At 42.0% G+C, this 14,670-nt stretch overlaps 1 protein-coding gene across 7 annotated transcripts in view; it reads left to right on the top strand.

Moving 5' to 3' along the window:
* The window catches only part of MBLAC1 (metallo-beta-lactamase domain containing 1), an 82,685-nt gene that overhangs the window by 40,015 nt on the left and 28,000 nt on the right, over positions 1–14,670 (top strand). For 4 of the 7 annotated variants that reach the window (XM_055089992.1, XM_028498699.2, XM_024123638.3 and 1 more), the window contains exon 2: positions 12,116–12,178. The exons of 2 other annotated variants lie outside the window; for them this stretch is intronic. The gene's annotated coding sequence lies outside the window, so the exon portion shown is untranslated. Of the gene's footprint in view, positions 1–12,115; positions 12,302–14,670 lie in introns of those variants that run through there. One more of the 7 variants, XM_028498698.2, reaches the window with a different exon arrangement.

The raw sequence follows: 14,670 nt of genomic DNA, 5'->3' as shown, positions 1-14,670 counted from the left end.
ACAGAGAGAAGCTTGAGGACTGACTGGGACACTGGCTCAGGGGGCTTTGGGTCCTTGTCAGGTGGCACAGTGAGTGGGGAAGTCAGTGCTGACTGAATGTTTATGGAAGAAGGAGAGATCTTTAAAGGATGGGTATCTGTGTGATGATCCATGTAGCTTTCCAGGCCGTGTGCAGGGTCCTCTGTGTTACCTCATCCTGTCCTCACTGGGACCCTCCAAGGGAGGTACTGTTACTACCCCCACTTTACAGATGAGAAACCCGAGGCTCAGGGAAGGGAAGTCATCCGTCCCACAGTCAACTCCAGAGGCTGCGTCTGTAGTTCCTGCTTCTGTCATAGTCACAAGTTTCATCTTTGTGGGACCGAGACTTCCTCTCATGTCAGCCTCCTTTTCATGCCACCAGCATGCATTTCAGCTCCTGGTCAATCTGACAAATGCTGATTGGGCTTCTAGGAGATGAGCGTAGAGGGCTGAGAACTGGGGATCAAAGCTGACCCCCGACCTTGCTGAGCTCCCAGGCTGGGAGAAGTGAAGGATACTCAGAAGAATGGGACCAGGAGATCATTGTCTGCACTTCCCCTCAGCGCAGTGTGCTGGTTAGTGTTCACCAAACCATCTCCAGGAAAGGAGTCCTGATTTGTAGGCTTTTCCAATTTCCATGTGTCAAGTTAACTATTGTATGGACTGACTGTTTGTGTGCCCCCCTCACCCCAAATCCGTATGTTGAAGCCCTAACCCCCAGTGTGGCTGTATTTGGAGATGCGCCCCCTAAGGAAATGCTTGAGGTTGAATGAGGTCATGAGGAGGGGGCCCTGGCCCAATAGGAGTAATGTCCTCATGAGAAGTGACCCCAGAGTGCCCCCTCTGCCTCCTCCATGAGTCTGCACTCAGAGGCCATTGTGAACACAGGGCAAGAAGGCGGCCGCCTACAAGCCAAGGGGAAGAGGCCTCAGAGTGAAACCTACCTTGTCAGCACCTGGATCTTGGGCCTCCCACCCTCCAGAACTGAGAAATAAATTTCTGTTTTTTAGCCACCCTGTCTGTGCTATTTTGCTCTGACAGCCTGAGCAGATAATATGACTACCAATGTGAAATCACTGAATGTGAGTCAGGAGGAAATGTACAGCATGTGTTATTGTACAGCCTTCCCACCGTGAGGATACAATAGCACAGTAACCTCGAGAGCATACGTAGTAGTGAAATATGGTTTCTGTGGTCAGAGGGAAGGATTTTTTCTCTCTCCTAGTTTCTCTGTCAGGGTGGGCACGGCTGCTGCTACTGCTTCTGGGTTGCCACTACTGCCGTGAGAGTGCATCTTTGGGACAGGCTCTGGCCTCAGGTCAGGGTTGAGTGGGATTACAAATAAAACCAGGATTCTCCTCCTACTCTCTCTGTCCTAAGTCTCTGATCAGAAAAAGAGGGTTTTTGTTGGAGCTTTTTCTTCCTGTGCCTGCTACGCAGTTCTGGGATTCAGGATGCTCTGAGTCTGAGCTGAGAGATATGGGAGGAAACCAAACCAAACCAAACCATAAACTCTCTGCCACACCCTTCCATGAGTTTTGATTTCTCTCTCCAATCTGTCCGCTATTCCTTACTTTTGAGGGTCTTCCAATTGTGGCTTCATGTATTCGTCCAGGGTTTTAGTTGCAATCAGTGGGGGATAGATAGTGTGGAGTGTGTTTACTCATCTTAACCAGACCTGGGACTCCTACCTTGATATTTTCAATCCCACAAATTAGGCATCATTGTTACTGTTTTATAAGCTCAGTATTACTTTTGATTTATCTGCATGCTTGCTTCTTTCTTCTCACCATTCCCTTTTGCACCTCAGACCTTACTTCTTTCTGTTACTTTTATTTTATTTTGTCTGGAAATGTCTTTATTTTGCTAGAGTTCTTGAAAATAATTTATCTGGCTACATGATTCTAGGTTGACATAGTTTTGTTCTCAACACTTCAAAGATAACATTGCACTATCTTTTGGGTTCCAGTGAGAAGTTAGCTGTATATATTTTTTAAAAGATTTATTACTTTATTTATTTATTTTATTTATTTTTGGCTGCATTGGGTCTTAGTTGCGGAACGCGGGATCTTTCGTTGCAGCGCGTGGGCTCTTTGTTGCCGCACACGGGCTACTCTCTAGTTGTGGCGTGCGGGTTTTCTCTCTCTAGTTGTGGCGCACAGGCTCCAGGGCACGTGGGCTCTGTAGTTTGCAGCATGCAGGCTCTCTAGTTGAGGCGCGGGAGCTCAGTAGTTGTGGTGCAGGGGCTTAGTTGCCCTGTGGCATGTAGGATCTTAGTTCCCCGCCCAGGGATCAAACCCATGACCCCTGCATTGGAAGGCAGATTCTTTACCAGTGGACCATTGGATTCTTTACCAGGGAAGTCCCTAGCTGTCTATTTGTGGCTCTTCTGTGGATACCTGTTTTTTTAAATTTTGCCTACTATTAACATCTCTTTATCTTTGGTATTTTACAGTTAGACTAGAATGTATCTGGTTGTGGACTTTTTAAATTTATTATGCTTGGAATTTATTGGGCTTCCTGAATCAATATTGGAAACTTCATTTTCTTATCAAATACTGCTTATTTCCCAGTTTCTGTAGTCTCTCTTTCTGAAGTTGTATTATTAGACACACTTTTTAACTCTGTCTTTTATATTTGACTTTTTTTTCCATCATATTTTCCCTCTCTGTACATCCATGCTGCATTCTGACAACATCTTTGGACCTATCTTAAGCCAACCCACAAATTTTATCTCCAGCTGTATTTAATTTGCTGTTTAACTTACCCATTTACTCTTTTATTTCAATTTTTATATTTTACATTTGTAGAGTTTCTATGTGTGTTTTTCCCCCCAAATCTACTTGGTCAGTTTTACATTCTCTTGTTTCATCATACTTCCAATATCTTCTTTTATTTCTTTACACATGTTGATTTATGAGCAGTGTCAGATACTTCTAATATCAGCAATCTTTGAAGGTGTAACTCTGCAGTTAATTGTTTCTGTAGTTCTTTTGCTCATGATCAGTTGTTTTGTTGTGTTTGATGGTTTTTTAAAAAATAAATTTATTTATTTATTTTTCGCTGTGTTGGGTCTTTGTTGCTTCATACGGGCTTTCTCTAGTTGTGGTGAGCGGGGGCTACTCTTCATTGTGGTGCATGGGCTTCTCATTGCAGTGGTTCCTCTTGTTGCAGAGCACGGCCTCTAGGCGCATGGGCTTCAGTAACTGTGGCACACGGGCTCAGTAGTTGTGGCTTGCGGGCTCTAGAGTGCAGCCTCAGTAGTGGTGGCGCACGGGCTTAGTTGCTCCGCAGCATGTGGGATCTTCCCAGACCAGGGCTCGAACCCGTGTCCCCCGCATTCCCAACCACTGCGCCACCAGGGAAGTCCTGTTTGATGGTTTTTTAATTGATATTTCATCTTACTTGGAACTTAATCTGTGGGAATTCTTTGAGGCCTAGGTGTAAGCGCCTTCCTCCAGAGGGGATCTGTGTTTACATCTGCTGGGTACAGGTATACTACCCATGAGGGTCACTTTAAATGACATTTTTGGCTTATATTTTTCAAGCCTCACAGGCATTGTAAATTTTGGCCTACACCCTCGAGAGTGTGAGTGAGGGTTAGGGATGCTCTGAGGGAAGATACTTTTCATGCTTTTCTCTAAGGCTATGGCTGAAGAATCAGTCTCCACTACCTCTCCCTTCATGGCAGTTCTTTTACTTCTGGCTCACTTTCTGAGGGTCAGTGATTTAGGGGTCCTGGCTTTATGCAAAGGTCTCGTCTGATCTCCATCCTGCTCTGGCCCGGGCTTTGTCTCTTGTCACCAGAGATCTGGAGGCTGGTTAAAGCCCAGGCTTTACCTTTGGGCCCCTGGGGACTGGATGATTGATGCAGGGTATCTTCCAGGATACATTCATTTGCAACTTGCCTCTTATTCTTGCGATATTGTGATTGATAAGAAATATATATATTTGGTGATTCGGATGACCAAAACATATTTCTCATATATATGTGGTTTTCCTCCACAGTTGCTGACTCACAGCTCCCAAAACGCTTGGAAATTCCTGAGCCATAAGAGCAATAGGAGCATCTTTTGTTATAATATTTGGTCTCTTATTCTCAGTTCTTGAAATTGCTTCAGAGCCATGAAGGTGAAATGAGTATATTGTTATTTATGACAACCTCCTTTCCACTGCCACTGGGTTAAGGAGGTGACTTTTTTTTTTATGATTTTTTTTAACATCTTTATTGGAGTATAATTGCTTTACAATGGTGTGTTAGTTTCTGCTTTACCACAAAGTGAATCAGTTATACGTATACATATGTTCCCATATCTCTTCCCTCTTGCGTCTCCCTCCCTCCCACCCTCCCTATCCCACCCCTCTAGGTGTTCACAAACCACCTAGCTGATCTCCCTGTGCCATGCGGCTGCTTCCCACTAGCTATCCACCCTACGTTTGGTAGTGTATATATAAGGAGGTGACTTCTTGAACGTTCTGTAGCTTGTTGCACCTGCTGTAGCAGGACAATTACCTCACCCTTTTCTTACCTCCAGTCACATTTCCCCAAGCTCCCCAAACCTCATCTTTATCCCATCAATATCCTGAGCCCCACCCCTTCCAGGAGGCAGATTTCCTGTTTCCTCGTTTGGCCGCCTTGTGAATAAACCTTTTCTCTGCAAACTTTGGTGTCCCATGGTTTGGCCTGCTGTGCATTGGGCGAATGAACCAGGTTCGGTAATGTATTTTTCTACTTTTAAATTGATTTGTCGTTCATTAGGTATTTTGAATTCTAATTCTCTGCTGATTATATATGTTACAAACATCATCTCTCTGTACGAGGCTAGTTATTTCACTTTATAGTGCTTTTGAACTATAGAAATTTAAATCTAATCTTTTCAGATTTATCTAACTCTGTGTGTCTTATTTAAGAAATCCTGTCCTACTCCTAAGGTCATAAACACAGCCTCCTGTATTTTCTGTTTAAGACTAAAAGTTTGCTTTTCATATTTGAGTTTTAAGTCATATCCAGTGGAATTGGTTTTTGTGTAAGGTGTGAATTTGGAATTTGATTTTTTCCAGATGGATGGCCAATTGTTCTGGCTATCCTTCCCCGTAAGATTGTAATGCCATCTCTCTAATATATAAAGGTTCCACGTGTGCAAGGATATATTTCCAGGCTCTCTTCTCATTCCTCTATTGGTGCCAAAGCCAGTGTCTTAATTTCAGTAACTTTCTAATTAGTATCAATATGTGAGACCTGGTATGCGAGATCCTCATCTAATTTTGGTTCTTCAAAATCTCATTTAGTCTAGGTGTTTTGCTCTTCCATTTGCATTTTACAATTTGCTTGCCAATTTCCATGATAAAACCTTGTTGGGATTTTTATTGGTTTGGTATGTCTTTATGGTCTAATTTGAGGAGAACTGACATATTTAATTTATGATATTGAGTCTATTCATGACCATGGTATAAAACAAAATAATTTCAATAGTTTTATATTTTTTCAAAAAGGTCTTACATTTCTTTTATTAGATTTATTCATGTTATTCCTAACAGCATATTGTTTGTTGTTTTAGATAACTGTATCTTTTTTATTAATTCAGGTCTATTGTGATATAATTTACATAAAGTAAAATTTATCCTTTTAAGGTATTGCAGCTCAATGAGTTTTAAAGGGTATAGGGCTGTGTAGCCACCATTACAGTCAAGACAAAGAATATTCCAGTACCCTGCGTTCCTTCATGCCACTTTGTAGTCAATACTGTCCTCCCATTTCCAACTTTTGGCAGTGACCACTCTGAATTCTGTCCCTATACTTTTGCCTTTTCCAGATTGTCATATAAATGGAATTGTACAGTATGTAGCCTTTTGAGTTTGGCTTCTTTCACTTAGCAAAGTACTTTTGAGATTTGTCCACATCTTTATGCTTATTGGTAGCTGATTCCTTTTTACTGCTGGGTAATATTCATTGTATAGAAGTACCATGACTTGTTGACCCACTCACTAGTTGATCAGCTGAGGGACAATTTTTCCCTCCGTTTTGGATAATTATGAATAAAGTTGCTATGAACATTAGTGTACAAATTTGTGTGAGAACATGTTTTCATTTCTCTGGGGTAAATACCTAGCAGTGGTATTATTGGGTCATATGGTACATATGTATTTACATGTATTAGAAATTGTCAAAATGTTTTTCAAAGTGGTCATACTATTTTACATCCCCATCAGTGAAGTGTTGAGAGTTTTAGTTGCTCTGCATCCTCACCAATTCTTGGTATTGTAGTGGTATCTCATTGTGGTTTTAATCTGCATTTTCCTAATGACTAATAATTTTGAACTTCATTTCATGTCATTATTTGTCATCTGTATCTCTTCTTTGATAAAATATCTGTTCAAATCTTTTGTCCAATTTTTTTAAAAATAAATTTTATTTATTTATTTATTTATTTATTTTTGGCTGCGTTGGGTCTTCGTTGCTGTGCACAGCCTTTCTCTAGTTGCAGTGAGCAGGGTCTAATCTTCACTGCGGAGCACTGGCTCTAAGTGCACGGGATTCAGTAGCTTTGTCTCAGGGGCTCAGTAGTTGTGGCTCGTGGGCTCAGTAGTTGTGGCACACGGGCTTAGTTGCTCCACAGCATGTGGGATCTTCCCGGAACAGGGCTCGAACCCGTGTCCCCTGAATTGGCAGGAGGATTCTTAACCACTGCGCTACCAGGGAAGCCCCTCCAATTTTTAAAAGTTGGAATTTTTGTTATTGAGTATCGAGAGACCTTAACATATTGTGGTTACAAGTTCTTTATCAGATGTGTGTTTGCAAGTATTTTCTCTAGTCTGTAGATGATCTTTTTTATTCGAGGATGTGAATACCAAATTTCTATGATGCTCAAATCTCTTATATAAAATGGCATAGGTATTTGCATATAACCTACACAATCCTCCTGTACTTATTTATTTATTTTTATAGAAATACAGATGATATACAATATTACATTGGTTTCAGATGTACCACCTAGTGTTTCTTTTGTTTTTTTTATTTTTTATTTATTTATTTATTTATTTATGGCTGTGTTGGGTCTTCGTTTCTGTGCGAGGGCTTCCTCTAGTTGTGGCAAGCGGGGGCCACTCTTCATCGCGGTGCGCGGGCCTCTCACTATCGCGGCCTCTCTTGTTGTGCAGTACAGGCTCCAGACGCGCAGGCCTAGCAATTGTGGCTCACGGGCCCAGTCGCTCCGCAGCATGTGGGATCCTCCCAGACCAGGGCTCGAACCCGTGTCCCCTGCATTGGCAGGCAGACTCTCAACCACTGCGCCACCAGGGAAGCCCCACCTAGTGTTTTGACATTTGCATACATTATGAAATGATCACCATGATAAGTCTATTAACCATCTGTCTTCATACAAAATTCTTACAATATTATTCAACATATTCCTTATGCTGTGTATTACATCCCCATGACTTATTTTATAGCTGTAGATTTGTACTTCTTAATCCCCTGTACCTGTTTTGTCCTTATCCCCAACCTTCTCCCCTCTGATAACCACCCATTTCTTCTCTGTTTCTGTGAGTCTGTTTTCATTTGTTTTGTTTGTTTTATTTTTTATATTCCACATATAAGTGAGTTCATATGGTGTTAGTTTCTCTCTGGCTTATTTCACTTAGCATAATATGCTCCACATGCACCCACGTTGCCACAAATGGCAAGATTTCATTTTTTTAAATGCCTGAGTAATATTCCATTGTTTATATATACCACATCTTCTTTATTCATCTACTGATGGGCACTTAGGTTGCTTCCATATCTTGGGTAAATAATGCTGCAGGAACATAGGGGTGCATATACCTTTTCATATTAGTGTTTTTGTTTTCTTCAGATAAATACCCAGAAGTGAAGTTGCTGTATCATATGGCAGTTCTATTTTGAATTTTTTGAGGAATCTCCATACTGGTTTCCATAGTGGCTGCCCCAATTTACATTCCCAACAGCAGTGCACGGTGGGTTTCCTTTTCTCTACATCCCCCAACACTTGTTATTTGTTGTCTTCTTGATGACAGCCATTCTGACAAGTGTGAGGCGGTAGTTCATTATGGTTTCAATTTGCATTTCCCTGATGGTTAGCGATGTTGAGCATCTTTTCATGTGTCTGTTGGCCTTCTCTACGTCTTCTTTGGAAAAATGTCTATCCAGGTCTTCTGCCCATTTTTTAACTGGGTTATTTGTTTTATGGATGTTGAGTTGTATGAGTTCTTTGTATATCTTGGATATTAACTATTTATCAGATATATTATTTGCAGATATGAGCAATTTCATTTGGGCAGGGCGGTCGCGGTGCCCAGGACCCAGCGCTTCATCTGCTCCCTGGGCTCTTCCCAGCCGTCCCTGGAGGAGCCTCCACGCGGGGTCTGGGGGTCAGTACAGGGCGGTTGTGCCAAAATGTCGGAAGCCGAGAGAGGCCGGACGGGCGGTGGGCTTCCCGGAGGGTTGGGAGTGGGCGCGGGGCTGTGGCGGGCGGGGAGCTTCAGGCCACGGGCACAGGCGGCGGGACCCCCGGGTGGGGAAGAGGGCTCCGGCGGGCTGGGGACAGGGGACTGTGTCAGGGTCCGGCCAGGGGGCGAGCCCGAGGGCGGGTGGGGCTGGACTGGGGTCGCCGAGGGGCAGAAGGACGGGCTGAGCGCGTTCTCGCGACCCGCTGCTGGCTTGCGGTGGCGTGGGGAGGGGATAGTCACGGGGGAGGGAGGGTCCTGAGGACGGTCTGGGGAGGGTTGAGCTCGGGTCCAGGCTGCTGTCCGGGCTGCTGGGCCAGCTGCAGTGGGCCAGCTGCAGTGGGCGGGGGCGGGGCTGAGGGACCCAGCACGAAGGGATTGGGGGTCTTGGACGTGGGTTGGGTCACAACTCTGTCCTCCTCCCGCGACCCCCACAGCGTCTCCCAGGATGCTCTTCTCTCCGGCGGGGCTGGCGTCCTCTGCAGAGGGACCTCCAGGGACCCCTTGGGGGCCGCCCGCCATTGGGCCCCTTCGCGGCGGGTGTCAGTGGCGCCACCTAGTGGCGACCCCACGGCCGGCTCCTGGCTCTGGGCTCCCGGTTCAAGGTTCTTTTGTACAACACTTTACTTCATTGTCACTGTTGTAATAACAATCTGAATCTTGTTCCTTTGTACACGACGTGCTCTTACTTGGGGAGTTCTTAGAATTTTCTTTGTCTTTGATGTGCTTATCTTTCATTATAATGCATCTACATGTTTCTCTTATTTCTTTGGTACACAATGGGCCTGTGCAATCAGGCCATTTCTCTTTTAAAATTAAATAATTAAGTAACTTTAGTAAATTCTGGGAGATTAGTTTCTATTTGTATCAGTCAGCGCAGGAGACAGATGACATTCTCAAATTGAGGGAATGGAGGAGAGTTTAATGAAGGAACCATTTCTAAAGGAATGGGGAGGATTATGGGATGCCGACAAGGGAGGTGGAGCATCTTGGGCTAGCAAGAGTGGAGTCCTCGTTGCTAATATGCTTGAAGGAGCAAAGAGAGGGAACAATTACCAGAAACCGGAATAAGTAGCCCTAGTTGTAGGGGGAAGGCCTTTGGTGGAGGAAAACAGCAGCCCAAGGTGATTCAGCAAGGAGGCGATCTCCTCCCCTTGATCAGCAGGTGTCTCCCATTGGCAGGTCCCAATAGGAGACCAGAGGGCAAAGGCACCTGGGTGACGTGGTCCAAAGGAATCAGCCTCCTGGGGCTGAGTAATATTCCATTGTATATACACACCACATCTTCTTTATCCATTCATCTGTCAATGGACATATATTTTATTTATTTATTTATTATTTTAAAAGGTGAAGAGGACACTTTTTTAAAAAAATTTATTTACTTTCTTGACTTTTTTTTTTTTTTTTTTTTTTGGCTGCGTCGGGTCTTCATTGCGGCCTGCGGGCTTCTCTCTAGTTGTGGCATGCAGGAGTTCTTTCTCTAGTTGTGGCTCGCCGGCTCCAGAGAGCATGGACTCTGTAGTTTGAAGCACATGGGCTCTCTTGTTGAGGCGCGCGAGCTCAATAGTTGTGGCGCCCTGGCTTAGTTGCCCCACGGCATGTGGGATCTTAGTTCCTCCACCAGGGATCAAACCCTTGTCCCCTGCACTGGAAGGTGGATTCTTTACCACTGGACCACCAGGGAAGTCCCCTGTTGATGGACATCTACATTGCTTCCATGTCTTGACTATTATAAATAGTGCTGCTATGAACATTGGGGTGCATGTATCTTTTCGAATTATAGTTTTCTCCTGATATATGCCCAGGTGTGGGATTGCTGATCATATGGTAACTCTATTTTTTGTTCTTTGAGGAACCTCCATACTGTTTTCCACAGTGGCTGCACCAATTTACATTCCCACCAACAGTGTAGGAGGGTTTCCTTTTTTCCACACCCTCTTCAGCATTTATTATTGTAGACTTTGTGATGATGGTCATTCTGATCGGTGTGAGGTGATACCTCATTGTAGTTTTGATTTGCATTTCTCTAATAATTAGTGACGTTGAGCATCTTTTCATGTGCTTCTTGGCCATCTGTATGTCTTCTTTGGAGAAATGTCTGTTTAGGTCTTCTGCCCATTTTTTGATTGGGTTGTTTGGTTTTTTTGTTATTGAGTTATATGAGCTGTTTGTATATTTTGGAAATTAAGCCCTTGTCAGTTGCATTGTTTACAAATATTTTCTTCCATTCTGTAAGTTGTCTTTTCATTCTGTTTATGGTTTCCTTTGCTGTGCAAAAAAGCAAAAGCTTCTAAGTTTGATTAGGTCTCATTTGTTTATTTTTGCTTTTATTTCTATTGCCTTGGGATACTGACCTAAGAAAACATTGCTACGATTTATATCAGAATGTTTTGCCTATGTTCTCTTCTAGGAGTTTTATGGCATCATGTAAGTTTATATGGTATCATTTAAGTCTTTAAGCCATTTTGAGTTTATTTTTGTGTATGGTGTGAGGGTGTATTCTAACTTCATTGATTTCCATGCGGCTGTACAGCTTCCCCAACACACACCACTTGCTGAAGAGACTGTCTTTTCTCCATTATGTATTCTTGCCTCCTTTGTTGAAGATTAATTGACTGCAGGTGTGTGGGTTTATTTCTGTGCTCTCTAGTCTGTTCCATTGATCCATATGTCTGTTTTGAATACTGTAGCTTTGCAGTGTTGTCTGAAGTCTGGGAGGGTATGTTTATTTTATTGAATCCTCTCTCCCGACTATACATGAGAGCAGAGACTGCTTGCTCTTGCTCTCTGTGGCATCCCCTGCACATTGCACAGAGCCTGGCACATAGTAGGTTCTCAGTCAGTATTTTTGAATAAATGAATAGAAGCCAGAGAAAGCCAGAAGAATGGAAGGCCACAGGACTCTATGTCTGAGCAGTTGAGAATTGGGAGCTTTGCTTTACAAGTTTCAAAAAAATATATGCATTTTTGCCTTTTGAGTTGAAAGGCAAAAACTGTGAATAAATTTTTTAAAGTGTCTTTCGTTCTTATAAAAGAAATCTGGAAGAACCTGAAGCTGACACAGGCATCATTTAAGACCCAAGATGTGAAGGTGTGGGTGTGACCGTGACAGGTTGTACCTTATTAAGGGAAAAGAACTCTCTCGCATAAGGATGGAGAGTGGGGTTCCGCATATATGTGAGACCATACAGTACTTGTCTTCCTCTGTCTGACTTATTTCACTTAGCATAATGCTGTCAGAGTCCATCCAGGTTGTTGCAAATAGCAAGATTTCCTTCTGTTTTATGGATTAATAATATTCCATTACGTATATACACCACATTTTCTCTATTCATCCATTGATGGGCACTTAGGTTGTTTCCATATCTTGGCTATTGTAAATAGTACTGTATGAACATGGAGGTGAGATCTTTTTGAGTTAGTGTTTTCCTTTCCTTCGGATAAATACCCAGGAGTAGAATTGCTGAATCATATCAGTAATCTCTTATTTGACTGAAGTTTGACTTTTGTTGTTCTTTTAGAAAGTCAGCTGTATTTCCTGGGTTATCACATATTTGAAATGTTGGTCTGTTGCCTTCGCAGCTGTGTAATACTTTAGCTGAGTGTAAAATTCTTTTTTTTTTTTTTTCAGGACACCTTTCTCTTTAATGAAATTGTTCAGATGTGCAAGGGATTACAGGCATTTGTGATCACAGTAAGTGTCCTGAGGTTGGAACCACACAACAGACCAGGAAAAAAAGATGCTATAGTCTGTGCCCATTCACGCTCTTCATCCTCCTTCAATATTAATAAAATGTAATGGAGAGTCCCTACCTTTTGTTGAACTCATAATTGAGTTTTAGCATTTTAATGATTATTCTTTATGATTTGTAGGGGCCACATGGCCCATAATGCACAATTAGAGGTAAGATGCCCTTTCCAAGGTCATTGGCTCTATACAACTTTTGTAAATATGACTGGTACATTACCCTTTTATTATTCAATTAGCTTCGGCAATCAGGAACTTAAGACATAATTGGATCACGTCAAGTACAGTTACACTACGCATGAATCCAAGAAAAGAATGTGATGAGTACACCACACGTTTAATTCAGGGTTCTCTAATTGTTTTATCCTAAAATACAGTTCCTCTCGTCTCACTGGAACCCACACACTAAATTAAGGACTTCTGGCTGCCAGAATTCATTTGTGTTCTTGGATTTTCACTTTGAAAACTTCCAAAGGAGACAAGGAAGCCTGCTGATAGCAGAGTAAGCCTCAGCTATGGAAGTCAAACTGGTGATAACTATGAAGAAAACCATAATCAGTTTTAATGAATACAAATAGCATAATGCCTGGACCAGGGGAGTCCAGGGAAATGTTCAGCATAGTTCATGGGTGGAATTCAACCATTTTTTTTTCACACACACGCACTGTATTTTATTTTTACAAGAGATAAATAGACTGACACCAAGCATTGTAAATGGATGACCACAACAAAAGCAACAATGATTGCAATTACCAAACATGAAACACACTCGTACTATGTCATAATATTGACATTCAGTCCAGTAATCCTCCACTGTAACAGCGCCTTTACTTTGCAGTGAAAATTGATTTGTGTATTTTTTGCCTCTGAGTCCTTGTGGGATTTTTTTTTTTTAATTCAAACAGAAAGTCACAAAAATCATCCTCATCCGTTCACTCGGTCCCATGTAATTAATTTTTTTATCTTGATCTTTTGTTAGCACTTTTATGAGTAACACTTTTATGAATTCATCAGTTTTCCATTAGAGTTCTGAAAATGCTTATTCATTCAGTTCAGCAGTATAGTCAGTTACCAGAAACCTGTACTTATCAGAGTCTTTTCCATGAATTCCTCGAAGATGTGAGTGTAAAATTCTTGGGTGTTTTTGTTTTGTTTTTTTTATAGTTTGTGGGCTTTGCGAGCATTGTTCCACTATCTTCTAGTGTTCAATGTTGTTGTTTATTAATCTAAGTCAATCTAAAATTTTCTCTTATAGGTGACTTAAACCTGTTTTGCTTAAATGCCCAAAGGATTCTTTCTTTATTTTTAAATGTCAGTGATTTTACAAGTGATGCCCTGATGTTGGCTCTTTTGTGTCAATTTTTTTTTTGGTATGCGTGTAATAATACAGATTTCAATCATGTGAAAGAAAAATGGTTTGAATTAGAATAAGCTGAAAAAGCCACAATTGTGTGAAATATGACATGGATTCAGCTCTGAAGTACAGAAACAAATAAACAAAACCCAGGAGCTTAAACAAATTAGAGAAGAATTGTGTGTCTCACATAAGGAGAAATCTGGAAGAAGGCAGCCTGGGGGCGGAGGCACAGCAGACCTGTGATCCCAGTAGGAACCCTGGCTCCCTGTAACTTTCCTTTCAACCAAACTTAGCATTTGCTCTGTTTCCTATGGTCACAAGATGTCTGCTCCCTCCCAGCACCAGAGCTGCATCTTAGGGGGTCAGGAAAAGAAAGAGAAAAGGGCAAAAGACATTCACCGGCCAAGTCTCTCTGCCTGTTAAAGAACTTTCCTGAAGCCCAACTCAGAAATGTCATTGGCTTGAAGTATGTCACGTGGCAATCCCTAGTTGCGAGAAAGTCTGGGAAATGTGGCTTTTTCACCAGCCACTTTTGGCGGGGGTGGTTCACATGCAAACTCTATTTATTTTATTTATTTAACATCTTTATTGGAGTATAATTGCTTTACAATGGTGTGTTAGTTTCTGCTTTATAACAAAGTGAATCAGCTCTACGTATACATATATCCCTATATCTCTTCCCTCTTGCGTCTCCCTTTCTATTTTTAGTTTTTTAAGGAACCTCCATACTGTTCTCCATAGTGGCTGTATCAATTTACATTCCTACCAACAGTGCAAGAGGGTTCCCTTTTCTCCACACCCTCTCCAGCATTTATTGTTTGTAGATTGAATATCCAAAGTAATCTTGAGAAAGAAAAACGGAGCTGGAGGAATCAGGCTTCCTGATTTCAGACTATACTACAGTATAGTAGTATTACTATACTACAGTAATCAAGACAGTATGGTACTGGCACAAAAACAGAAATATAGGTCAATGGAACAGGATAGACACTCCAGAGATAAACCCACGCACTAATGGTCACCTTATTTTTGATAAAGGAGGCAAGAATATACAATGGAGAAAAGACAACCTCTTCAATAA

This window comes from Physeter macrocephalus, chromosome 14 (assembly GCF_002837175.3).
Source record: "Physeter macrocephalus isolate SW-GA chromosome 14, ASM283717v5, whole genome shotgun sequence".
Taxonomy (NCBI): Eukaryota; Metazoa; Chordata; class Mammalia; order Artiodactyla; family Physeteridae; genus Physeter; species Physeter macrocephalus.
This window is presented reverse-complemented; position numbering and strand designations above follow the sequence as displayed.